This window comes from Equus caballus, chromosome 1 (genome assembly GCF_041296265.1).
Source record: "Equus caballus isolate H_3958 breed thoroughbred chromosome 1, TB-T2T, whole genome shotgun sequence".
NCBI lineage: Eukaryota > Metazoa > Chordata > Mammalia > Perissodactyla > Equidae > Equus > Equus caballus.
In genome coordinates this window covers 122,616,915-122,643,230 of record NC_091684.1, presented here as the reverse complement: position 1 = coordinate 122,643,230, position 26,316 = coordinate 122,616,915, and the positions used below count along the sequence as shown (strand labels likewise).

The 26,316-nt window shown below is 38.4% G+C and overlaps 1 long non-coding RNA gene across 1 annotated transcript in view; it reads right to left on the bottom strand.

The window, feature by feature from the left end:
* Nucleotides 1-24,832, bottom strand: part of LOC138924308 (uncharacterized) — a 54,314-nt gene extending 29,482 nt beyond the window's left edge. Inside the window, exon 1 of the long non-coding RNA XR_011439279.1 lies at nucleotides 24,430-24,832. This is a non-coding gene — a long non-coding RNA (uncharacterized lncRNA). The remainder of the gene's footprint in view (nucleotides 1-24,429) is intronic.
* Nucleotides 24,833-26,316: the final 1,484 nt, after the last annotated feature.

Here is a 26,316-nt window from a genome sequence, read left to right as displayed (position 1 = left end):
ATGTAGAAGATACCAAATTGAAAGCTTCAAAGAGTCCATTCTTATTAACCACAGGAAGTCATCTGGGAAAAAAGATCTAGGAAATGTTATGCCACAATCATTTGCTCCATTGAAGCAAACTCAAAATATAAAAAATCCAGGCTTAAGACATTAGACACATTGGTGATGATAAAACGATTCCCTGGCCTGACATACTGCCCCAGAGAATTTATTAGGAAAATTATTCTACAGAAGACTAAAGCGAGTAGGGGCAGTATTTTAATTTGTGGCCAAGTGTTTTCCAAGTATCATCCTGGTGGCCCACTGAACTGTCTCATATATATTCACAAAATGACCATACTTACCTTATTGCTGCTGTTGTGAATTAATTACAGGTGAGTGGGGGTGTAAATGTTCAAAACATTCACTACCTTGACTACCTTGGTACATAACTAGAAACAAATTCAATGTACAATAATAAAAAGTGTGTACTATGTAAGATGTAATGATGTAGGGTGAAGGGAAAAGAAGAAGCTGATGCTTATCTATTCTGTAGTCTCAATTAAGTAAAACAGATATGTCTAATACACTAAAGCTAGAAAAAAGCATAACTGAAATGAGACGCATTTGAATTAGAAGATTGCAGATGATTAATTTTTATCATTTTTGACACTACCTGTAATTCTATTGATTTTATAATTAAATAAACGTAAATGATGTATTGCTTTATAAAGAGATCGGATCATAAGATTTCTTCAATAACAAGCTCCCCATTTGCAAATGATTAATTGCAAACATTTAAACTAACAAACAGTATTTAAGTCATGCATATATCACATGCAATAAGGGGTACCTGCCCCCTGTCAAGCTTCATGGGGAAAGAGCCTGACAGGTGTGAAATTCCAGCCATCATACCCTTTGCTCTTTAATTCTGGGGCTTAAATACTTTGCTTGGGTTTTGGGGGTAAGACATCTGCTTATCTCAGCTTGGCCTGTTCTCTCTATTTTTGGTGCTCAAGCGAATTGGGGACTACATCAGCTGGGAGCTACACAGAGAAAAATGTGCTTTTCTTGCCAGCAATGAAGCTGCAAATTTTCTTTAAAACATTCTAGTCTGAAAGAAAAAAAGTCCTCTTTAATGTACACTGCATGCTCAGACGACCCAGTAGGTTACAAAAGGGACAAGAGGATATTGTAGACTTAGCAGATGCGCTGTGTAACACACAGCCAGCTTTGTAAATATGTTGACACTGTTTTCTGCAGGGAAATGAAGACGAGCAGTTTCCACAGCCCTGTCAAGTGCTGCTTCCTGCTCACCCTCTCTGTCTAATAGCCTGGCTCTCTGTCTAATGGCCTGGCATTGTTTTTTGTTGACTGGTTGTACTAATGGCATGATTACCTTAGGGAAATTAGGGGCATAATGCGGAGGATGGGGAACTAATTGGCCAATATGCAAGCAAAATGCCTCTTGCCAGCTCCTTCCTACAGCAGGAAGCAAGACCACAAATCACAAAGGAAAAAGTTTAGGAATCTCAAAGTCTTTTTAAAAATAAAGACTAAAGGTAAACAGTGGTAGCTTAATGGGCAGCAGTCAACTAGTTTACCTCTGGAGGATTTCTTTCTTAGAGGCAGATTCAATCGAGATCAGAGCATCTCAAAATGTAAAATGATCTTGTGAAAATGCAGACCCCATCAGTGTGGGCTGCGAGGCCCCACATTCCTCCCCAGCTCCCAGGCATGCTGAAGCTGCATTATGAAGGCACAGAGCAGGAGCTCACAAAAATAGTCATGATGCCAAATCAAACAAAAATATTAAAAGGGTACATGGTATTTCTTATGGAATAAAATAAAGATGTTTTTAAAATGTGCTTAATACAGAAAGAGAAGAGCATAAATACCCAGAAGTGGGATTGCTGGATCATATGGTAGTCCTATTTTTAATTTTTTGAGGAACCTCTATGCTGGTTTCCATAGGATCTCGAACAGATATCTACACTCTCATGTTCATTGCAGCATTATTTGCAACCTAAATGCCCCATGACAGGTGAATAGATAAAGAAGACGTGGTATATACATACAATGAAATATCACCCAGCCTTTAAAAAGAAGGAAATTCTGCAATATGCAACAATATGGATGAAACTTGAGGACATTATGCTAAGTGAAATAAGTATTACTGCACAAATTGGGGTTCTCTGCCTGAGATACATAAACAAGCCAATTAACTATGGCATCAGCCTTCGGGGGAGAAATCAGCTTTTATTCTGCAAGATCAATCTGCAAGGAGACAGGAGACGTGTGTCCTCAGATCTGTATCCCCAGTTCAAAATTTGGGGCGAAATTTAAGAGATTAGGGAGAACAGGCTGGCACACAGAAATGCTGGTGGGACAGGTTTTGATTGGTAGGCTTCAAGCATTTATGTAACGTTCTAACCATTTATGATGGGGTTCTAACCATTTATGATGGGGTTCTAAACAAACATTTATGATGGAGTTCTAAACAAACATTTATGATGGGGTTCTAAACATTTATGATGGGGTTCTAAACATTTATGATGGGGTGCTAAACATTTATGATAGGGTTCTAAACGTTTTTGATGAGGTTCTAAACAAACATTTATGATGGGGTTCTAAACATTTTTGATGAGGTAAGGAAGGAATTTTAACACCAGATCTTCCTGAATGAGAGACCCTTCATTTCTAATAAGAGTCCAACTTTCAAGTTCCTGTCATGTCCTGGTCCTTGGGTTCCATGGAGAGGAAGATCTTTGGTTCTGAGGTCGTTTCAGGTCACGCTTTCTTCTTTTGCACACACCCTGGCTACATGACATTGCAGTTTTTCTGAAGGACAGTCCTTAATCTCTTTGTTGATAAGTGATGGGCTCTGTTTGAACTGGCTCTAAAGGGGCCCAGGGTTACAAAGATAAATATTGTGTGATTCCACTTATACGAGGCATCTAAAATAGTCTAATTCACAGAATTGAAGAGGGAAAGTGGGGAATTACTAATTAAGAGGCATGAAGTTTCAGTCAAGCAATATGAATGAGTTCTAGAGATCTGCTGTACAACGTTGTGTCTATAGATAATAATATATATTGTGCACTTAAAAATGTGTCATGAGGGAAGACCACATGTTAAGTGTTCTTACCACAATAGAATAAAATTGAAAGGAAGGAAGGAAGAGAAAGAAAGAGAGAGAGAAAGAGAAAGGGAGGAAGGAAGGAAGGAAGGAGGGAGGGAAGGCAGGGAGGGAGGGAGAGAGAGAGAAAGAGAGAGAGGAAAGAAAGAAGGAAAGAAAGAAAGAAAGAGGGAGGGAGGGAGGAAGGAAGGAAGGAAGAAAAAAGAAAAAAGAAAAGGCCTACAAGAAGGGCAGTTAATGTTTATGAGGGAGAAGCTTGTGGGTAGTCTGTGAGGAAAAAGCAAATGGCTGATTCCTGCTGTCTGGCAGGAGCATGGGGAAGGCCAGTGGGGCTCATGTGGAAATGCTGAAGGCGGGCTGACATTTAGAGCCCCCTTCAGTGCATAAATACCAAATGCCCCAAACAGTGTGTGCCCTCAGTAGCTTTGGCTGATCACTCAGAACCTGCAGAGATTTGTCAAGATCGTCTCTTTAAATCCAGCCCAGGGTTCTCCCAGGAGCCTGGCCTGTTTCTGCTGAAGGACTGCAGGTTTCTTTTCTTCTCACTCAGGCTGGCGAGAATGATGTTTCGCAATGCAAGAAAAGAGGGTTAGTTGGAGAGGTGCTTATTCCTGCCTTGCTTTGGCTCTTTTTTCAAAGGAAGGAAACATTGGTCGGATGAAGTGGGCCCAGAGAGGAAGCAAAAGGCTTATCCTTTGATGGAATAGACGTGAAATAGCCTCCTAAAATAGAAGCGGGTTGTGCCAAAACTGTGTTATAGAGTTCACGTGTTTTAAGGAGCCGATTTTAAATTCTATAACCACCCGAAAATTTGAGGAGAAAGGCATCCATTTTTCTCACAGGCACCAAAGACCCAGTTGTCCTTTGCTTTTCATCTACGTTTAGCTGGAAAGGCATATATTTATTTCTGAAACTTCAGGAGTGGTGCAACCTCCCAGGAAGCAGCTGGAGCACAGATGTGTAAAGAATAGACAGTAAATTTACACTATGCGGCTTGTTTCCTCTGAAAAAGGGAAAACATGGGCCATACTCTCTTGATCCACACCCACTTGATTGTTCCACCAATCTAAGCTGACTGTGGACCCAGCAATATACCAGACCCTGAAGGGCCCGCAGAGGTGCCAGAGACAATTAAGAACAACATACCGGTTTGGAAATAAACACAAGAGCTCAGAGAAAGGATGATTGTATTGAGCAGAGGCTGGAATGGAACCCAGCACAGGCGGACCAATGATTCTGCTGATTGCTGTGTCTCCATTTCCCTGCCTTTCCCCGTGAGGTTCCTGAACAACTCTGCCATGCTAAACTGGGACTAAACCAGGTGCTGTAGGAGAGAGCCATCCACCCCACACCTGGCCTTGTCAGACACCTGGAGTGATCTCTCCCGCTTCATTTATATGTTTTTCTCACCAGCATTTTCTTTGCTTCCCTGCCTACCTCCTTTCCTGCTTTCTGTTTTATTGATAAGTTTTCCTTTTTCCCTTATTCTACAGTTTGGAAGTTATACATCCACTTATATTCTTTGAGAGATTATTCTTAACTATTTCAACATAGTTAGAAGTTAATAGATATCTCCATTCTGGCCCCATAGATACAGGACTCTCAGACTCCATTTCCTGTAAATGCTTGTCATCTTCCATATTTATTATTTCCCAATAGTTCAGTTCTACCATCTTTTAAAATCTACCCAGATCAGTTTTTAATATTATTATTTATAATTAATACTTACTTGGATTTGCCAACACGTTCGTGGGGTTCTTTTGTCATCACTGTTTTTTGGTGTCCTACTCTTTCACTTTCGGATTAATTTTCCTTTTTGTTAAAGTTCAAGCTTTAGCTATTTTTCATATTCAAGTGAAGACCTTTGACAAGTGTTTACACTTGAAAAATCTCTGTCTCCTAAAATATCTTACATGCCCACTCTCAGTTCCCCAGCACTTTTACGGTATTATTCCATTTTATTCTTGAATCTCTTGTTGTTGATCTTCTAGGAGCCACTGTCCTTGGAGGTGCACCAAGAGGTCCACCAGGTCCCTCCTGCTTCCTTTCACTGTCTGTCACGTATCTCAGTAGCTTTTATGATTTTCTCTTTGTGTTTGAATTTTGGGAAACCCACTACAATATATCTAGGGAAGGATTTGCTTTATTCATTTTGCTGAGAGCTGTGTTTCAACAACCAGAGGGTCTACAAATTCTTTTTTTTAATATTCTCTCTTCTCATGATTTAAATTCTCTCCTTCTAAAATTTCTTTTAGATCTTAAACTTGCTTCTTGGAATGAAAATTCTCCTATCTGTGTTGTCTGCTGACTCTCCTTCATATAATTTATTTCCTACTACAATTCATAATTGTTTCACTGTGAGCTCATCTTAATGGAGACCGTGTTTTGTGGAAGTCCATACACTGGGTCATAGAGGATTCCTTCAGGATTGCTTTGCCTCTGTTCTACCATAGCCTCACCAGTTTCACCTCCATCACCTCCAATACCACCACTTCTGCTACCTCTGCCAACAGCACCACTTCCACCTCCAAAAACACTACCACCTCCATCAAGACCATCATCTCTATCTCCACCACCACCTCCACCACCACCATCACCTCCACCATCACCACCATCACCTCCACCTCCACCATCACAATCACCGCCTCCACCAACACCATCACCTCCACCTCCACCACTTCCACCTCCATCACTACCACCACCTTAACCAACACCATCACCTTCACATCTACCACTTCCACTACTGTTACCACCTCCACCAACACTACCACCTCCACCATGTCCCTTACCTTTATCACCACCAACACTTCAAACACCACCTCTTTCACCAACATCTCCACCACCGGCACTACCACTTTCACCATCACCACTACCCAAACATTTCACCTTGTGTAGCTGCAAAGAAAATTTCCAAGATTCAGTAAATTATATGACATGTAATTTATATTGAGGAGGAATGTCAAAAACAATGTGGTGCCAGGTCAGAAATTGATGGAAATGTGACAAGAGATGGGTAAGACACAGTCCAGAGCAATGAGAACAAATACCCCTACAACCTAGACTGAGGTGCTAAAACAAGAATGCTGGATTTACTAAGTAATTTTAAAACCAGTTCTGCCAGCAGGAATCCTCCACCCTTCTCCAGGCTATGAAGGAGTACAACTGAAGGGAGAGAGAGAGAGAAAGCATTCCTCTGAGGATGCTGAGATGTTTCTTTCTATCCCATGGTGACAGGAAGCGGTGTCATTCCTCGCATCTTATGCCAAGTGAGGGATGCTTCAAGGAGAGCACATGATAGCATATGTCTTCTGAAGTCTGGGAGAAAAGGACTTATACAAGAAAGAGGCTGTGCCTTCAAAAGCCTGAGACCAGAGAGAGACAGAAAGAGAGAAAGAGAGTGAGGTTTCACTGGAAGCCCTGAGAGTTCTCTAAAATAATCCACACAATCTCCCATGGGAGAGTCAGCAGAGCACCCAGTCACCTAGCAGGCCTAACACTAAAAGGACAACTGCAGCCGGGCAAGCTGTGCATTTTCTATTTGCCCTGGGGCTCTACCCTGGGAGGGTCAGAAATTAGAGCTTGCAAAAGATAAGCCCCCTGCCCACCCTGCAGATTTCCAAGCCTCAAGCAAGCATGAGCTCTAACCTGAATGGAGTTCACAGAGTTGATTCCAACACAGGATTGGGCATTTTAATTTCTGAAATGAAACTGTTCTAGTTACGGCCAGAGGATATATCATGATGAAACTCTTCCTTTGTTTTGTCGACGAAAATAATCCATAACCAATCTGTAAATGAAAATTTGGGTGAGTTTATTCTGAGCTGAAATCTGAGGACCACGGCCCGGGGCCTTTCTTCCCGAAGGAAGAAAGGGCACAGAAGAAGTGGGGTGCACAGAGTGGTTATATACCCGCAAACAGGGTGCTTTACATATGATTGAAATGTTCCTCCCACAATAGTCACAAGATTGCCCTGTTGGCACAGCACTTGATGGACACAGCAGGTAGTGGGTCTGCTATCTTGATGGGCGTAGCAGGAGGCAAAGTCTATTGTCTCAAGCTGGGCGGTCACAGGTGAGCGCAGCAATCAGTTTCTAGCCTAAGGAAAGATGCTCAATCCTTAAGGAGACGCCAACGTTGGGAGGGGGAGGGAAGTTGGACCTTTACCTCAAGGGCTTTTTGCTCTTGCCATAGAGAATCTCTAAAGCAGATATACAATGCATGCTCAACGGCCTCGGTTTTTGGAAAGACAAGGTCAGGCCGAATTAGGTTTATACCAAATGGCTTCCTCATATTCTCCAATATATCCTATTGCTTGCCATTTTTATTTGTCAGTTTCCAAAGACAGAAATGTGTAGGCAGTGAAATGTTCAGACTTAATCATGAGAATAGTAAGCATAAGAGTCAGTTATCATAGACAACAGTCAAATAGAAAGTCTCTTCTCTCAGGAACACACTTGATGAGGAGAGTAAACCAAATGGTTTGTTTTTCTTTTTTTATGGGAATTGCACAAAAGAGTATTGATCAGAATTCCTATATTTATAGGTTTGTTTCAATCAATACTGGAAACAGGCTGCCTTTATATGTGGAGTTTTGTGCTTTATGCTGTCAAATAAAAATGGCAAGTAATAGGATATATTGGAGAATATGAGGAAGCCATTTTGGTGTAAACCTAATTCGGCCTGACCTTGTCTTTCCAAAAGGGCCTGGCCGAGGCTGTTGAACATGCATTGTATATCTGCTTTAGCGATTCCCTATGGCAAGAGCAAAAGGCCCTTGAGATAAAGGTCCAACTTCCCTCCCCCTCCCAACGTTGGCGTCTCCTTAAGGATTGAGCATCTTTCCTTATGCTAGAAACTGATTGCTGCGCTCACCTGTGACCGCCCAGCTTGATACAATAGACTTTGCCTCCTGCTACGCCCATCAAGATAGCAGACCCACTACCTGCTGTGTCCATCAAGTGCTGTGCCAACAGGGCAATCTTGTGACTATTGTGGGAGGGACATTTCAATCATATGTAAAGCACCCTCTTTGGGGGTATATAACCATTCTGTACACCTCATTTCTTTGGTGCCCTTTCTTCCTTTGGGAAGAAAGGCCCCGGGCCGTGGTCCTCAGATTTCAGCTCAGAATAAACTCACCCAAATTTTCATTTACAGATCGGTTATGGATTATTTTCATCGACAATGCATCCCAACTATCGATAATCAATAAAAGTGTAAATCAATCAGAAGAAAGACTGAATTCTCTTTCTAATCTCTCTCAAACCTCTCTTTCTAATCTCACAAGTGGCACTACAAAATTGATCAAAGAGAATGTAGTCCAAAAAATGCAGGAAAGAGTATGAGACAGGTATGACGGGAGTTAATAAAAATATAATGTTTTCCTGGGTTTTATATTTTTCAACTTCTGAAAATTTGTAATTTGTTGAAATCTATTTTCTCATTATAAATAAATATTGCATTTTTCACCTAGCTTTGTATTTGTAATTTTCTATACTTTTTGTTAATCAGGATTACAAAAGTTGTATGAGCTTCAGACTCCCCAAAACTTGGATCCACCCTGAACAAAAACACTGCAGTAATGTGAGGTATTAAATTACACATTTTCAAATGAAGGAAAGAAGTTACTACTCAATAGAGGATTATCCTGAGTGAGACTTCAACCAAAACGTCTCCAACCTTCTGGGATGATAAGTAGACATTGACTTTTAGCCCTCGGCAGAAAAAACCTGCATCCCAGGCATTGCTGTATGGTAGACTACATCTTTCATGTTATAAGTCCAATAGGGTGGCTATATATGGGTTATTACACTAATTCTTCACAGCCAGCCATGACATGTCAAGCTACAATACAATTTTAGCTAATACTTTAATTATAAATGGATGGTTAGCTTATTTTTCTGTAAAATCAGCACTTTTAAAAAATGAAGACAAAGTTCATTTAAACGGATAAAATTATTTAATATATAGAAGGTGGGGATACAGAGATCTTATTATAAACCGCTCTTTCCCACGTTGTATCCAGAGCTAGAATCACTTAATAATCTCCTGTATCATTTTTCCATGTAGCCATCAGAGTTGAAAGCAGGGTTTTCATTGTAGTACATAGTGGTAAGCAGGCTTGTAATAGTCCTACTTCAAAAGGGCAAAAACAGACATGAGTTACCCCAACCTAATCCATATAGGACCAAAATAGAAAAACTCCAAAAAACCATAGGGCCACAGCATAGTTAATGCACTTCTTTCTCCATAAAGACACTTCTGTGACTTTCCAACATTTAATCCTACCAAAGAAATACTTTTTGAGCATTTAGTGCAAGGCACAGAGCTCATTAATAGGAGATCAGGAATAAGTCAGGAGTACTCTTCATCCTCAAGAAGTTCTTGGTCCAGTCACAGTGTGCTAGTCTACCACAGCTGTGGCTCTGAACCACTGAGAAGCAGCCTTTTTTAGCACTGCTTGGACGAGATGGTGCAGTCCCTACACATGCAATTTGAAAAATAACTGAATTGGACCAGATCATCTTTAAGGGCCCCTTCAAGAGTCAATGGTCTATCACTCCTTCCTAACATTGTTCCTGGCTATATTTTTTGTTGCTATTAAAATAATTATATACGTATATGAAAGTTTCTTGAAAAAATATAACTAACACCAAACCAGTGAATTCAAAGATGTTACACAATCCCTTTTGAAAGGAATTGGATGACTTGAATGAAAGTATTAAGTAATGATAGGTGGACATCACGTGGTACATTGATATGGCAAATAATAATGCTGTTAGTACACAAATGACAAAATCATGGAGATCAGTGAACAATTGGAGTCTGCCTGGGTCTATCAGAGTAATACCTTTTTTTAAACTTTTAAATTTACATATAGTAAAATTCACTTTGGGGGGTTATAGTTCTATAAGTTTCTACAGATGCATAGATTCTTGTAGTCACTACCATAGACAGGATATAGAAAAACTGTAATATTCCAAAGGGTCTCCTTGTACTATCCCTCTGTATTTATACTCTCACCAAAGCTCTAACCCCAGGAAATCACTGATACATTGTCTATCTCTGTATTTTTTTTTTCTTTTACAGAATGCCATATAAATAGAATAATACAGTTTGCAACATTTTGAAACTGGCTTCTTTCTGAGCATAATATATTTTAAGATTCATGCACGTTATTCTAAGTATCAGTGGTTCATTTGTTTTTATTGGTGAGCAATATTCCATTGTGTGGATGTACCACAGTTTGTTTAGTGAGTCACACATTGAAAGAAATTTGAATTGCTTCCAGCTTGGAGTAATTATGAATAATACTGCTATAAACACTTGCAAACAAGTTTTTCTGTGAACACAACTTTTCATTCCTCTAAGAAAAATACCTAGAAGTGTGATTGTTGGGTCATATTATAAATGTATGTTTAACTTTAAAAAAATTATTAGACTTTGTTTTATAGAGGAGTATTAGCTTCACAGAAAAATTAAGCAGAAGGTACATATATTTCTTATATTCCCCCTGACCCCACTTATGCATAGACTTCGCCATGATCAACATCCCTCACCAGAGTGGTACATTTGTTACAATTGTGAACCTACACTGACACAAATTATCACCCAAAGTCCATAGTTTAGAGTTCATTCTTGGTGTTATATATGTTTAACTTTTAAAGAAATTTCCAAACTATTTTCCAGAGTGACTATACCATTTTGCATCCCCAGCAGTGGATTCCAGTTGCTCCACATCCTTTTCACCACTTGGTATTGTCAAGATTTTTTATTTTAGCCATTCTAATAGGTACTTAATGGTATCTTATTGTGGTTTCAATTTTCATTTCCTAATGGCTAATAATTTTGAGCATCTTTTTGTGTGACTGTAAATTATTTTTAACTTTTTATTTTTGTTCCAGGATCCTATTCAGGATTCCTTATTGTATTTATTTATTTCACTTTAGTCTATTATAGTCTGCAATATCTCCTCAGCCTCTTCTTATTTACCTTGATCACTTGGGTAAGTTGGTGTTTGCTAGAGTTTTCCACTGTAAAGTTAGTATCTCTCACTTTGTAGTTGGTAAGTATATTGAAGAAGATACTTTGAGACTATACAAATCACCAAAATTTTGTCCCGAACTTTTGCCACTAGTGTTAGCATCCATTGGTGGATCTTGTCTACAATATTTAATTCTGTCGTGTTTGCCTAATAATGATTTTCTATTTCCCTCTTTCTGTCTACAATAATTAATTGAAATTCTATGGTGAGGAAGAGCTGCCTCTTCTCTCTTATTTATTTATTTTATTTTATATTTATGTCAGCATGGACTCATGAATAGTTTACTCTGTGTTAGGTCACAAAAAAAGAACATTAGTAACTTCCATGCAGAAATATGTCGAACAACACACTCTGATCACAGTACAATAAAACTAAAATTTACTAACAAAAACAAATAATAGAAAGACTTTCTAATGGAAATTTAAAAACCCAGGAGCCAACCTGAAGGAACCTCTAATCACCACAGCTGGAACGATTTGAACAACAAAATAAATAATAATAACAATAATATTGGATTTTAACACATAGAACAAAATAAAATAGTCCTAAGTCTAGGCTGATATACCCAAATAAGCAAATAAATAGATGAGGGGAAAGAGACAGCTCTTCCTCATAGTAGTATTCCAATTAATTAATGTCTACAGAAAGAGAGAAATAGAGAACCCTTGACTCATACTTTCTTTCATTAAGCTTTTTAAAAATACTACTCCATTGTTGCCTAGTTTTGTGTGTTCACCTTGAAAAGTTTGTTGCCAGCCTAATTCCTTCACTTTTTAAAGTTATTTGTCTTTTTTTCCTTGCAGTCCTTGAAGACTTTATCTTTATATCTTTATATTTGAAATCTAATAATTTTACTCAGAAATGCCTCAGAGTTGATGATTCTTTGTTAATTTTCTCAGGTAGCCAGTCAATCCTTCCAATGTATAAATTCAGATCATTTTCTAACTCTGGAAATATTTCTTGGATTATAGTTTAAATATTAGTTCTGCTCTGTTGATTTGTTTTTCTCCTTCAGGGATTTTAGTGATAGGAATATTATTCTCTCTTTGCCTATCTTCCATTTCCACTATTTTCTCTCCCATCCATTTTAGGACTTTCTGTCATTTTCTTAGCTGTTGTCTGGCCTTTTCTGATGCCTCTTATTCAATTTTCATTTATGTCTTGTAATTTAATTTCTGTCTCTGAGAGAATTTTGCCTTTTCCTTCCATTTCTTTCCTGAATTCAATCAACTTAAAAAAATTTATCTTGCTTATTGTCCTTTATAGGCTTAGTTTCTGATTAAAAGTGGTTTATATCCTAAAATGCTTATTCGATTGTACACAATTCTATTTAGAATGTAGATTTACAGTTTTCTTCTGCTTTATGATTCTTTTTTTAAAACAAATTTGTGCAAAAATTCATTTCCTGATTTTCTACAAATCAATAGTTCTATATGAATTTAATTTTCCTCTTGTTCATTTTTGTGATATTGAGGTGTTTCACAAGATTTCTAGTTTAATGGCACCCTTTTCTGTGTAGCAAAGGCTGGGTATTTTAATGGGGCTTTTGTTTCTTTGTTTCAGTAGAGGTGGAAGGTTTATGAGTCCTCGAATATTGTGGTTATCTTTTGTCTTGCAGGTCCAACGTTTTTCCCTTTTACTTCGTTTCCCCTTCACTATCCAAGTGCCAAAAGACTCTTCTTCAGCTTCCGCTTTCTTTTACTCTCCCCCAGTATCTATGTATTTGGAAAACTATCCCTTGCATCATTCCTTCTCTGTTACACTGGGCCTTTCCCTTTAAATCATTTGTCTGGCTCACTGAGTGACTGGGATTTGAAATTCCTTTCCTGCAGTCTGTCTGATCTATTTCCTGCAGTTACATTTTAAAATATTTTCATGTTTAGAGTGGATTTAATCCCTCCAGTTATCTCTCCACTTCTGGTGGTATCCCTCAGACCTCCTTGACTGCATCCTTCCTTTGTCTTCCTAGCAGTTTAGCTGGTCTGTCTGACAAGACATGTATTCTACATATCATGTGTTCTACACGTTTCTTTTACTCTCAATGAGAGTACCAGTTCTTAAAATAGAGACTGAGGCTGCTTCTGTGTCTCCTATAGCAGCTCCTGTAGTTGTATGCATAAAGTGCTGTAGAGAGCTTTGAAAAGGTTTCTTTTAAGCAAGTAACTTGTGGAGATGGTCTATAAAATTTCTTGATTCCAAGAGAACAGAGATTTCTTCCATATCTCTACTTCGCACTATAAGAAAACTATAACTGACTGAAAATATTCTCCCTTTAGAGTTAACAGAAGCGTGGGATGATGTGCCAGTTTGGGAGAAAAAGTAGATGAGAGACTAGCTTGGGTACTGTAGTGTTTTGTGTTGATAAAAGCCTAGGGAGATTATAGTCACCTTCTCTTCTGCCTGGACCTTAAGTTGGAAGGTTCACAAATAATACCAGAGACAGTTTATCTGGAGAGAGATTTTTTTTTTAAAGATTGGCACCTGAGCTAACATCTGCCGCCAATCTTCCTTTTTTTTCCCCTCTTCTTCTCCCCAAAGCCCCCCAGTACATAGTTGTACATTCTAGTTGTAGGTCCTTCTGGTTGTGCTATGTGGGACGCTGCTTCAGCATGGCTTGATGAGTGGTGCCATATCCGTGCCCAGGATCTGAATCAGTGAAACCCTGGGCTGCCAAAGCAGAGCTGCAAACTTAACCACTAGGTCATGGGGCGGCCCCTGCAGAGATATTTTTAAAATAAATCTTCATTAGGCTTTTCTGAGAACTGAGATCTTGATAACTTGTTGGTATTTTCCTGTGCATGTCCTAACTCTCTGCTTATACAGAGTTGAAAAGCCTGAAGGTGGAGGAGAACATTTTTTACAAGTCAAAGTTTTAGTAACATCTCCCAGTCTTTTCTATGTGGACCCCTGGCCACTATTAAACACTAAATTGCAAAGGAATGAAAGACAAATTTCTGTTCCAAACCCATTTCCCACCAAGCCCCCTACTTTAAATTCTCATTAGCATGACTCAGCTCTTTATTCATCCTATTTTGAAAAATACTTAAGTCTATACTTCTAATGTAAGATCAAGGCCAAATATAAAACAGGAAGCCACTCAGGTACAGAGGGTTTTTAAAGCTACTACTGGCCCAAGCATATGAAATTTAATCTTCTACAAACCTGAAAAGCTGTCAGAATCACAGATAATTTCATCAGCTTTATCCCGGGAAATGAAGCTGGCAGCACAGAGCCTCCTAACATTCTTTATAGCTATTTTCTGGAACTCCTTTATTCCTTGGCAAACAAGGAGACAAAGGAAGCAAAAGGAGACGAAAAATTGGTATTTTAGACATAGGCCAGAGATCATGGAACTTTGATGGAAAGTGTCGGTGGGAAGATAGATGATATGATCAACTGACTGGTAGAGACTTACATGATTGTGAAATGTTTTAAAAAGTTGACAATTCACTTTTATTCAGTACTCACCATGGTCCAGGGACTGTGCTAATCCTTTACCTGCAAAGACTTTACCCACCTCTCCCCCAAAGAAAGCAAACAACTTCACAAAGACATTTTGAGTTATATAATGGTTGGCAGACAACTCCCCATGTGTCTATTGAGTTTCTGCATGATTTGCAAGCAGAAGGACTGACTCCCTTGGTTTGGGTCTATCCTTTCAAGAGTGTTTATATAGCAAACAGCCTTGTAAGATGGACATTGGGCAAGGTTCATTGTTCAGTATCATAAAGATATCTCTCTCCAGGGCAAAGGTCAAGCAAACCTGCTACCTGATGTGAAAGGTTTGAGTTCCCTAAGCACCTCTCCAATAACTCAAACCACTGAATGTGGAGGCATCACCTCACCCTCTTTGTGTTGTCCTGTGGGCAGTGAGGCTTGGAAAATTGGCTGAAATGCTGATACTCTGGAGCTGCCGCTGTGAGCAGGAAAGTTTTTGTCTCTGGCCTGGGAATCACTGGTCTTCTGCTAGCACTCATGAAACTGTGGCAGACTAATTTGTTAGCTGGCATGTAGGGTAAATTTTTAGACCCTTTATAATTCTTCACAAAAAAAAAAAATCATTTCCATTTTATAGATAAGGAAACAGAAGCTAATAGAGCTAAGAAGTGGTGAGGCAATGAATCATACCTAAGACCTTTGTCTCCAACACCCCAGCTCTCAACTACCAAAGTTTGCTTCAGCTCAGTAGTAAGATTATGGGTGATTTTTAATTTTTGCTTTACACATTTCATTATTGTCTAATTTTGGCAGTTAGGATTTTTTTAAAAAAATAACCTTTTTATTTTGAGGTAATTGTAAATTCACATGCCCTTGTGAGACATACTACAGAGGTCCTGTGTGCCCTTTCCCCAGATTCCCTCAATGGCAGTACCTGGCCAAATCATAGTACACCCACTTCACACTCATTAGGATGAATATCATCAAAAACTCAAAAGAAACAGAAAATAGTAAGTGTTGGCAAGGACATGGAGACACTGAAGCTTTTGTGCATTGCTGGTGGGAAGGAAAACTTGTGCGTATGCTATGGAAAAGTATGATAGTTCCTCAAAACTGCAGTAGAATATCACAACCGGGATATTAACATTTAAACAGTCAAGATACAGAACGTTTCCATCACCACAAGGATCCTCCATGCTGATCTTTTACAGCAACAAACACTTTCCTCCCACCTCTACACCGTCCTTAACCCTTGGCAACCATTCATCTGTTCTTCATTTCTGTAGTTTTTCATTTCAAGAATGTTACATAGATGGAGTCATACAGTATTTATCCTTTTGGGATTGGCTTTTTTCACTCAGAGTCATTCTCTGGAGATTCATCCTGGTTGTTGGTGTTTCAACAGTTCTTTCTTACTGCTGAATAGTAGTCTATGTCATGGATGTACCACAGTTTGTTTAATCATTCACTCATTGAAGGATATCTGAGTTGCTTTCAGTTTTTTACTAGTACAAATTTGCTATAAACATTCATTTATAGGTTTTTGTGTAAACAAAATTTTCATTTAGCTTGGATAAATGCTTATGAGTGTAATTACTGGATTGTATGGTAGTTGGATGTTTAGTTTTGAAGAACTGCCAAAATATTTTCCTTAGTGGCTGTGCTATTTTACATAGCCACCAACAATGTGTGAGGGTTCCAGTGTTTTTGCATTCTTACATCCTCACTAGCAGTTGGCAATTTTTTTATCCACTCTGATAAATGTGTAATGATATTTCATTGTGGTGTTTTTGTTTTTTTGGTGAGGAAGATTGGCCCTGAGTAACACCCATTGCCAATCTTCCTCTTTTTGCTTGAGGAAGATTGTCAATAAGCTAACATCTGTGCCAATCTTCCTCTATTTTGTATGTGGAATGCCACCACAGCATGGCTTGATGAACAATGTTTAGGTCCACAACCAGGATCTGAACCTGTGAACCCCAGGCCACTGAAGTAAAGCATGAAAACTTAACCACTATTCCACCGGGCTGGTCCCTACCTGCATGTTCTATTGTGAGTTTGTTTTTAGATAACATGTGAGACTTAGTTTAAGGTTTGATTTTTGCCTATGGATGTCTAATTTCTTCAACCATTTATTGAAAACAACATCTTTCCTCTACTGAATTGCTTTTGTGCTTTTGTCAAAAAAGAGTTGGATATACTTCTGAGTTCTCTATTCTGTTGTGTTGATCTATGTGTTTATCCTTTTACCAACACCACACAATCTTGATTACTGTAGCTATATAGCAAGCCATGAAATTGAATATACTCATTCTATCCACTTTGTTCTTGTTTTTCAAAATTGTTTTAGCTATTTTAGTTTCCCTGACATTTCATAGAAATTTAAAAATGATCTTGTCTCTATCTACAAGAAAAATCTTGCGGGGATTTTGATAGGAATTGTGTGTTAAACCCATATCTCATTTGGGGAGAATTGACATCGTTGCTATGTCAAGTCTCTGTTTGATGGACAAAGTATGTCCTTCCATTTATTGAGATTTCCTTTGAATCTTTTTGTTGGCCTTTTGTGGTTTTCAGCATGGAAGTTCTATACATGTTTTGTTAGATTTACAACTATTTCATTTTAAAAAATGATTATACATGGTATTGTCCACATGTTCATTGCCAGTATATGAAAATACAATTTACTTTGGCACATTGATCTTGTATCCTGTGACCTTTCTAAACTCACTTATTACTTCTAGGAGATATTTGTAGATTCATTGGGATTTTCTATGTAGACTGTCATGTCATTTACAAATCAGGACAGTTTTATTTCTTCCTTTCTAATCTGTACACTTTTTATTTCATTTCCTCGCCTTATCACACTGGTCAGAACTTCCACATTATGTGGAATATGAGTGAAGAGAAAGGACAATCTTACATTGTTCCCAATCTTAGGCAGAAAGCATTCATTCTTTATTGAATATAAGGTTAGCTGTAGGTTTTTGTGTAGACAATCTTTATCAAGTTAAGGATATTCTTCTATATTCCTATTTTTCTGAGTTTTTATCATGAATGAGTGTTGAATTTTTTCAAGTGTTCTTTTTCATTAAGTGATATCATGATGTGATTTTTTTTCTTCAGCCTCTTAATATCATAGATTATACTGTTATATGGTTGATTTTCAATGAACCAGCCTTTCATCCTTGGAACAAATCCCACTGGGTCATGGTGTTTAATGCTTTTTATATATTACTGGTCTGTAGTGTTTTTTGGGTTTTTTCTTTTTTTGGGGATTTTCTTTTCTGGGTTTGATATCAGGGTAAATCTAGATTTATAAAAATGAATTAGAGAGTGTTTCTTCTGCTTTCTATTGTCTGTAAAAAAAACTGTGTAGAACTGATATTAATTCTTCTTTAAATGTTGCATAGAATTTTCCAGTGAAAACATCTGGGCATGACAATTTCTTCCTGAGAGGTTTTTTTTTTTCTGCTTTTTCTCCCCAAATCCCCCCAATTCATAGTTGTATATTTTAGTTGTGAGTCCTTCCAGTTGTGGCATGTGGGATGCCGCTCCAGCATGGCCTGATGAGAAGCGCCACGTCCGCGCCTAGGATCCAAACCAGTGAAACTGTACCGCAAAGCGGAGCGCGAACTTAACCACTCAGCCCCGGGGCCGGCCCCTCCTGAGAGTTTTTAAATTAAAAGTTCAAATTTTTTAATAGCAGTGGTAATATTTGTTTTTGAAATTAGTCAATTTCGCCTAAGTTATTCAATTTGTCTGTAGAGTTGTTCATCGTATTCCCTTATTTACCTTTCTCTATTTATATTATTCTCTTTTGATATCTACAGAATCTGTAGGGATATCGCCTGTTTTATTCCTGTTATTGGTGATTTGTCTCTTCCTTCTTTCTTCCTTGTTAGTCTTGATAGAAGTTTGTTAATTTTGTTGACTTTTTTGGTAAAACTGGCTCTTTGTTTCGTTGATTTCCTAATTGTTTTTCTGTTTTCAAGTTCATTTATTTCTGTTCTTATTTTTATTCTTTTGTTCCTTCTACTTGCTTTGGGTTTTTTTTTTTTTAATTTCTTAGTGCTATAATTTCTCTCTCAATGCTGCTATATCTCAGTCCCACAAATGCTGATAATGTTGTATTTTCATTTCCATTCAATTCAATGCATTTTAAAAAATTTTCCAATGCATTTTTTGATTTTCCATTAGACTTCCTTTTTGATCCAGGAACTATTTAAGAATGTATTTGGAGATTTTCCTGCAATTCTACTGTGTCTCTCTTCCTTGCAGTCTTTCTGGTTTGAATCCTTGTGGTTGGAAAATAGACTCTACGTGATTTTATTTCGTTTAGATTTGTTGAGGTTTGGTTTATCTCACAGGGTATCATCTATCTTGGCATATTTTCTGCAGGCACCTGGAAAGAATATAAATTCTGCTATTATTGGATGGAGAGTTCTGTAAATGTTACATCCTGTTTGTGGTTGATATTGTTGAGTTCTGCTATATCTTGTCTGATTTTGTGTCTAGTTGTTCTATCGGTTGCTAAGAGAGGAATGTTTGATCCCCCTAAATACAAGTGTAGATTTTTCTTTCTCTTTGCAGTTCTATCTCTTTTTCCTTTACATATTTTGTAGCTCTGTCATTTGGTGTTAAGATTGCTATGTCTTCGTCATGGATTGAATCTTTTATCATTATCTAATATCCTTTGTCCTTAGTCACTTTTTTTGTTCCGAAGTCTACTTTATCCAATATTAGTATAGCCATTCTTGCTTTTCTTTGATTAATGTTTTTGAGATATATTTTACTCCATCCTTTTAGTTTCAACCTGTTTATATTGTTATATATTTGAAGTGAGTTTCTTATAGACAGCAGAGTTAGGTCGCATTTTGTTGTTGTTATTGTTTTTTAATCCACTCTCTGCTTCAAATTGGTATATTTAGACCACTTACATTTAATGTAATTATTGATATTTCAGGCTTAAGTCTGCTGTTTTATTTATTTTTTCTGTTTGTTCTCTCTACTTTTCATATTTCTGTTTTCTGCCTTTCTATGAATGATTTGAACATTCTTTAGAATTTTATTTTTATTTATCTGTGTTTTTGAGTGCATCTCTTTGTATAATGTTTAAATGGTTGCTCTAGATGTTAAATCATATATAAATAAATTTTTATAGTCACTAGTGTTGACATTTTACCAGTTTGCATGAAATGTAGGACTCTTTCTTCCCTTTACATTCCTATATCCTCCTCCATTTATAATATACTTGCATAATTAGAAACTACATCAGAAAGCGTTATAATTTGTGCTTCAACCATTAAGCATAATTCAGAAAAAATTAGAAGAAAGTCTATTGTATTTGCCCATATTTTTTACTTCTTTGTTCTTTCTTCCTAATGTTCCAAGATTCCTCTGTTCATTGTTCTTCTCCTGTTTCAGCCATTATTTAAGGTTGCTCTGCTGGTGGCAAATTGTCTTAGTTTTCTTCATCTGAGAATATTTTAATTTCCTCTTCATTCTTGCAGAAGATTTTTCACTAGATATAAGATTTCAGGTTGACAGGTCTTTTCTTTCAGCACTTTAAAATGTTGGGACACTTCCTTCTGGGCTCCTTGATTTTTTTTTTTTTTTTTTTGGAAGGTTGGCCCTAAGCTAACATCTATTGCCAATCTGTTTTTCTTCTTCTTCTTCTTCTTCTCTCCAAAACCCCCCAATAGATAGTTGTATATTCTAGTTGTAGGTCCTCCTAGTTCTGCAATACGGGATGCCACCACAGCATGGCTTGATGAGCAGTGCTAAGTACATGCCCTGGATCTGAACTGGTGAAACCCTGAGCGGGCAAAGTGGAGCACGTGAACTTAACCACTTGGCCATAAGGCCGATTCCTGGCCTCCCTGATTTTTAATGAGAAATATTTTGTCATTTTAATTGTCTTTTCCCTATAGATAAGGTGTTGTTTCTCTGTAGCCACTTACTAATGACTTTTTTTTTCTATTTAGCTTCTATTTTTGACTATATGTGTCTTGGTGTGAATTTCCTTGGGCTTATCACTTTTGGAATTCTCACCCCTTCTTAAATCTGTAGATTATGTCTTTTTCCAGATTTTGAAAGTTTTCAGACATTATTTCTTTAATTACTCTTTCAGCCCTGCCGTATTTCTCCTCTTCTCTATGACTCCAGTGCCACAAATATTAGATTTTGTCTTATGGTCCATTAGGGGCTAATACTCTGTTCTTTTTTTCCTGTATATTTCCTCTCTTTTTATCATACTGGTTAATTTCTATTCTATTTCAAGTCATTGATTCTTTCCTCTCTTACTCCTTTCTGTTGTTGAGCTGATCCATTGAGTGTTTTATTTTACTCATTGTATTTTTTCTGTTCCAAATTTTTTGCTTGGTTAGTCTTTATAACTTCTCTTCCTTTGCTAAGATATTCTATTTTTTCATTGGTTTTGAAACTACTCATGATTCCTCATCAGAGCATTTGTATGATGGTTGCTTTAAAATCTTTGTCAGGTAATTCTAACATGTCTTGATTGTCATCCTGATGTTGATATCTATTGATTGTTTTTTCACCCAGTTTGAGATCTTCCTGGTTCTTGGTCTGATGAGTGATTTTCAATTGGAACTTGGATATTAGGGTTATTATGAGACTTTGGATCTTATTAAACTCTCTTTTAGATGGCTTCCTTTGACATCACTCCAGTAGGACAAGGGACGGGGCACCAACTCATTATTATCACCTGCTGGGAGAAACTCAAGTTCCCTATTTTCCCTCTTCTGACAACCAAGGAAGGGATGACTCCTTGTTACTGCTGGGTAAGAATGGGAATCTGAGCTCCTAACTAGGCTTCCATTTACATATCCTTGGCTGGGAGGTGTAGAAGTAACTCATTATTGCTCCCTGTGTGGTCTCTACTGACACCCTGGAAGGAGTGCTTATTACCATCTAAAAGGAATGAAAGTCTCCATTCCCTAAAAGACCTTTGCTAAAACAACCACAGTGTTGATGTTGGAGAACCTCATTATAGCCTTGGAAAAGGAGAAGTTTAGCCTCTTCACTAGGCCTCTGTTGCAACGGTTAGGGGTGGGGCATAGTTTTTCCATGGTGTTGGTCTATAGTGGAGTGGTTACTACCTGAAGGTTTTCTGGCTTGCTAGGCTGCCTGTTTTTGTATCCTTTAACTAGCGAGCAGGCTTGGAGGGGTGGGGGTGGGAGGGTTGTGTGCACCTTTGGAGTTTCCAGTTTGCTGACTTCTTTAGCTCTAATTCTGAGATATATGAGGCAAAAAAGAAATCCTAGGAACTCACCACCATGTTGTTCCTTGTGTCCTGAGGCCCCTAGCAGGTCTATTTTCTTCTCTCCATCTTTAAGAGTCTTCTTTCATATATTTTATATATAATGTCCAGGGATTCTATTTGTGCACAGTGGGAGAAATAGGGAAAAACATATGTCTACTCCATCTTCCTGGGAAAAGAGGCTCAGTGTTGACCTTAGAGAATAATAAACAATGTGATTTTTTTTTTAAGTTTGTAAATATGGCAGCCTATAACAGCCTTAACAGCAGAATAAGTCAGGGTTTCCAGAATGTTACAAAGAGTGCTGTGTGTTTTAACCATTATGATTCATTTATAATTACCTTGTTCCAAGGTTGGTTCAAAGGAATCTTACAAATTACAAACAATGCTGCAAACACAAAGTCAAGAATTCGGAGCAAATGGAATGAGGTGATGTAAAAATGCATGCAGGGTAGACCTGTAGAATTACTAAAATGGGTCTGAGTTTCCCATAAACTCAATGCAAAAATAGAAACTTGATTAGTTACATGAATCATCTTGTCCTTAAAATAATAACAAAATTGTTACTAAGAAGTGGTAGAAATATCCTTGGTTGAGAACTAGGAAAATGAGGAAAGATATTCCTCAATCCTCATGAGGAGGATTCTATTCAATGAAGTAAATCGCATCTTCTTCAATGTGCTGTAGTTAGGGTGACTTTAGGATTTAAAATCAGCCAATACAGGATGTTTTGAGAGTTAAAGCGGCACTATCAATAACAATGCTAGAACAATAGGGAAAACTCGAACTGTCCCCAGCAAGCTGGAGCTATATCCCCCTTTTAACAGTAACTCCAACACAGGGCTGTTTCACATCCTGAGCCTCAAAGTAGGCCTCCCTCAAAGTCTAAATGTAGTTGAGCAGGGACACCCGGTGGTAGGAGGGTACTCTGTGTACCACCTGTCATTCTTATATAGTCAGCTGATTTCAGAATAGAAAATTAGGAAAATATTTTTTTCTTTTGTGTGTGATCTTCTTATCTATGATTCAAAGTTAAGCCACTACCTTGTAAATAACATACCTAGGACACAGTTCCTGTCTGTAGTGAATAATATTTTGCCCATTAACTGGTAACTTTACTGAAATCCATTAATTACAATCTCTAAGAGTAGGCTCATCCATCTGCGTGTGAAATAAGTTCTTCCAAGTCAAAGAGGTGTGTTTGCAATTTCTCACCCAATAACTTGCAAAGTATAAGATGCTGATAAATTTAATGTGAGGGGTTAACTCAGATGGTATCAGTGAATTTCACAAAAGAAAATACCAAAAGTGATGTATTCCAGCTAGCTTTTAAATGCCAGAACCTAATTCAGAAGGTTGACAGGCAGTAATATTACTTAACCATCCATTCTATTCTACAGATTTTTCGGGATTGCACAGTGCTCTTTATAGTGAAAAATGAACCATGCTCAAGGAAAGAGAGATTAACCCAGAAAAATATTGCAGTTGTGTTACATTTGGATATCTCCAAGATGGACAAGAAAGGCACTGTTATGGACTGAATGTTCATGTTCCTTCAAAATTCCTCTGTTGAAATTCTGACCTCCAATATGATGGTATTAGGACGTGGAGCCTCTGACAGGTAATTAGGATATGAGGGCAGGGCCTTATGAGTTTTACAGAGTTATTATAAGAAGAAACAGGAGAGTGTTCTCCCACTTTCTACCCTCCCTCCATGTGAGGATACAATGAGAAGGTGGCCATCTGAAAACTAGGAAGTAGGTCCTCACTAGACACCAAATATGCTGGTGCCTTGATCTTGGACTTCTCAGCATTCAGAACTGAAAAATAAATTCACGTTGTTTAAGCCACCTAACTATAGTATCTTGTTACAGCAGCCTGAACTGACTAGACAGGCACACAGTGATCTTCTCTATCAGGCTCTGATCAAATATGCCTCCATTTAATGTAGCATGGCTTTAAATTGTACCTGCTGGAGGTGAGCAAGGCTAGGAAGCAGAGGGAAAATATTAGATAAATTAAACTGAATAGAGAAAGGAATTATACCAATGGAGCCTCTAGAGTATCAGGCACTAGGCCATGTTAAAGAAACATTATTCTAACATCTATTAAAACATCAAGAAAGAGTTGATTCAAGACTATTGCCATTGGGAAAAGAGTTTGAATTCAACTCAATATGAAAGAGACAAGTGGAGATTTATAGCCAAGAAGCAGGGAGAGGGAATAGATGGAAAATTACTAAGAGGACCTTGGTTAGGTATTAAGGGGTAAGATGAGGAACTTGACTGAATATCAAGGGTGGAGAGGTTCTCACTAAACTGACTTAGCAGAATTTCTTGCTAAAATTGGGCTAGGCAGGTCAAGGTCAGGGCCATGGATGAAGCCTAGTGGAAAAACGCCTCAGAGGAGGCTGACTAGAGTTTGGTTAAGGAGGAAGTCCTTGTTAGCCAGGAGCTTTGCTCACCTTATGCAATAATCAAACAGTTCCAAAATACTACAGAGATAGTATTTTTCCCATTTGACATTTAGTAGTTGTCTCCTACCTTCCAGCATGACCTTGCAGATGACTCTGATCGTTCTTCCCACTTATAGGTAAATGCTACATCCAAGACATCTTCAGGCACCGACACCTTCCTTCTTCATGCTGAACTTGACTCCTCACTGGCCCAGCCCCCTGCAGCCTCCCTCATCCACATTGCAGACAGGTGCCCACTGGGTGCAGCCCAAGCCAACAGGCTGATCTCCTCTGATCACAGTTTCTGTATTTTACCCCAAAGAAGATTCTGGTCCTCCTGCTGCTGCCCCATCTCCTTTCTTTCCCCAGCATACTCCCCCCTCCCAAGGGGTTTTGTTTTACTTTGTTTTTTAAGAAGCCTTCCTCTGTGAAGAGAGGAGGAACTAAGATTTCTTGAGGAGAAAAGACCACTGTCTTAAAATTTTGAAAGCAAATGTTTGCTGTTTACAAGAACTGTGTGACAGGCAGGAAGGAAGGGCATGAAAGTGTCAGAGCCTCCACCCCTGGCTCCTAACACCTCAAATTACAGTCTTTGCTTCTGTCAACAAAAATATCTGGAATACAAGAGTTTAGTTATGAAAGCTTTATTGCTCAATTTGCAAACAGGGGGAGACGGGCCTCCAGCAGCAAACTGAAAGTATACTCAGGGAGAACAAAGAAAGGGGGCTGCTTTTATAGAAAAAGCTCCTGCCCAGGTTCCCACTCAGGTCCACCTATGCAAATGAGGGATGCAACCAGGTTAGTCCTGGTTGGTTGGCATAGGTCACAGTTTTATTGATTAGGTCCAGCTGCCTCTTAAAGGCTTTTGCAAAATCAGAAACTTTAGCAGAGTCAGAAGCTTAAGAATGCATTCTATGGTTTTTCTGAGAACAGAATATGTGTGACTGCATCCTGGTCCTGCTATGGTCACTTGGCTCCATTTTGTTTTGGAGCCACACAGAGTCCATCTTGTTCTCAGAGGTCTTTTTGATTTCATTTTATTCCACACTTCAAATGTGAGGACATTGAAGAATGCCCTGATGGCCCTTGGGCACTCAGACGGGATGCAGTACAGGAGGTAGAAGGTGAACATTGAGTCATAAATCAGGAAACTGCAAAAAGACTGTTCAAAAAGGGTTGCTGATGACATGCCTATGAAAGAGGTCATTGTATTTCTCCAAGAAAATGTTTAAGATATGTAAAGAAGTCACGGGGTCTGTCCAGGGAAGTAAAACATTAGGACTGTCCCCGTTAGCTGAGATTTGTAGTGTTTAGGATGCCTGACAGCATTGTATTGACCATGGAGGCTTTGTAACTTCTCTGGGCAAAGCCATGCGCTGTTCACCTCTGATGAGCTCACACCATCAATGGGAATCTTGTGTGCTTGTGTTTGATCTATTTTCGGTTTGCACTAGATGCAAACTCCATGAGGGCAGAGAGTCCACTGTCCTATTCAGCCACATATCCCTAGCACTAAGAAAACTCCCTGGCACATGGTATTACTCTTAAATGTTTGTTGAGTTCATTAATTTATAGGTTGATTCAATTGAATATTTGAATTATTTCCTTCTATAAATAAGATAACCTGGAAGCATAAAAAATGGCGGTAGATCTTTAGCATTAAAGAAGTCTACAATTAAATGTATTCACTCTTTCCTTAACAGACAGATGTGTAGAAGGAGACGGTGGGGTAAGGTCCCCTCTCCCTATCTCTAATTATAAATTAAAGTGGAGCACTGGAGTCACTCATCTCTTAGGTATTCTGAGCAAGGCTCTCTGACTCCTGCAAGGAGCTCCTGCTGTTTGAAGTGGAGACTGTTGGATGGTGGTTCTCTGTCTGATAGGTGGGCTCCCTCATGCTGTGTTCACTTTCTGGGTCTCCTTTCTCCATTATTAACAAGCAAGAAACTAGACTAGTTATCATCCCTTCCCAAGT